We start from the raw sequence: 2,379 nt of genomic DNA on the forward strand, positions 1-2,379 counted from the left end.
TTCTTTGGAAGCTAGCTGATGCATCTCAGGGGTCTTGTCTGGAGATGATGCCAGCTCGATATTTGGCCAAGCTCACCAAATGATCATCGTTGTTATGTCTTGATGTAAAAGTTGGGAAAGAAGCTACGCCTGACATACTTGTTTTAAGTGGATGGAGGTTAACGTCGGAGGATGGGAGAAAAAAAACATGTTTGTGAATATGGGAAAACATGCCCGCTCGCTTTTTGACGTGTATCGGTAGGTAGGTAGGTAGGTAGGTAGGTAGGTAGGTAGGTAGGTAGGTACACTGGTATGAAAGTAACTCATCTGGTGGTCAGACACTTGATTTCTTCGAGACGCCGCAGCAGCCCCTTCCATATATCATATCGAAGTTAGGAAAGGAAAAGGGGGCTCCAGCTAATACGGTTATGGGATTTTAAAGCGCTTCATCTCTCTGTCTGCCTGGCCAAGCATTCCCCGGAGACACAAAACCATTCATGAAAAACCAAACCGGTGGGTGCAACCGACCGACCGAACCTCTCTAGGTCTGTAGGTGTTTCATAACCAGTCTCGGAGAGACTGTCTCCACCACCCCCACCCCCACCCCACCCCCCCACCCCCCCACCCCCACCCCCCACCCCCGGCCCCACCCTCCACCTCCCAGGTCAACCAGATCCCAGGAAATCTGTCTGTGGGTGCGCCATTTTCATCCGCGGGGAAGTGGACTGATTCTAACCAGTGTCTGTTCTGGAAAGAGGAGGGACAACAAAGAGGAACCAAATTCCTCCAAGCTTCCAAAAGAAACCATCTGAGATGAGATGTTACCTGCTTGGACATCTGTTATTCATGAATGATTCTCTTCCTGATAACACTCTTTCTGAAAGTGTACAGGACAGTGAGTTCTAAAACACACCCACTAACACACACAGCCATAAGCCGAGGGTGGGGAGTAGGGATTTGAGGGACCCATGAAATTAAAAGTCAACAAACAACCGGGAACTCTTCATTCTTTGGTTTATTTATTTATTTATTTATTTATTTATTTATTTATTTATTTATTTAAGTATACCGAGGAAGAGGGCAGGGCATGGGTGGGGTTGTAGGGGAAAGAGATGTCTTCCTAAATTTCTTCTTTTGTTGTATGTGTGTGATTCGTTTCGTGACTCGGGGAAGGAAGGAGGACAGTTGCAGTCAATCCAGACCGGCAAGGTGGATGGATGGTGGATCCAGCCTGGATACAGAGCAGAAGAAAATAAATGAAATGAATTGTTTTATTCAAACAAACAGCCAATACCCTCCTCACCACAATGCTCCACTCTCCCACCACCCCATCTGTCGTGTGCGTGCGTGCGTGCGTGCGTGCGTGCGTGCGTGCGTGCCCGCCTGTGCGCGTGTACGCGCCAGCCAGCCAGCCAGCCAGCCAGCCAGCCAGCCAGCACTGAATGATACATATAAAATATAAAGTCAGTAGCTAGCTGCTTTGCTAGCTACTGACTTTAATCCAGCACGATTGAGTGAGTGAGTTGGAAGGGCTAGATAACAAGATAAAATAAAAATCGGACAGCTGAGGAATGTGTGTGCGCAAGAGAGGGAGGCACGGAGGCACGGAGGCACGGAGGCACGCACGGAGGCACGCACGGAGGCACGCACGGAGGCACGCACGCACGCACGCACGCACGCAGTAAAAAAACAAAGGCAGTGGAAGGCTGTTTGACTTGTTATATGTATTTGAAACAACAAAAACAACAGCAGCAGCAACAACTACCACCACCAAGGACAGTCACAACCACATAGCGGTGGGTGCCTTCACTGCCCCGCCCCCAAGGTTATCAAATTGAAAAGGCCAACTGGTCAACCTCTTAACAAGTAAATAAGTAATTAAAAATAAAATAAACAAATTGAGTGGATAGATACTGCATACATATATATACACACACACACAAGCATAATATATAAATTCATGTAAGCTATAATTATCGGAAAGGCCAACTGGTCGACCTCCTTTTAAACACTAAAAATCAAATCAAATCAAATCAAATCAAATCAAATCAAATCAAATTACAACCACTACACAAGTGTCCTAACAGACAGACAGACAGACAGACAGACAGACAGACAGACAGACAAATAAATAAATAAATAAATAAATAAATAAATAAATAAATAAATAAATGAATGAATGAATGAATGAATAAATGAATAAATGAATGAATGAATAAACAGACAGACAAACAAACAAACAAACAAACAAGTAGTGCGTGCATGCATACATACATACATACATACATACATACATACATACATACATACATACATGGAAAGGCCAACTGGTCAACCTCCTTTTATATTTTATATATATATTTTTTTTAAAAAAAAAAGGGCCGCCCTGAATTTTATTTA

Source organism: Peromyscus eremicus, unplaced genomic scaffold (assembly GCF_949786415.1).
Source record: "Peromyscus eremicus unplaced genomic scaffold, PerEre_H2_v1 PerEre#2#unplaced_630, whole genome shotgun sequence".
Taxonomy (NCBI): Eukaryota; Metazoa; Chordata; class Mammalia; order Rodentia; family Cricetidae; genus Peromyscus; species Peromyscus eremicus.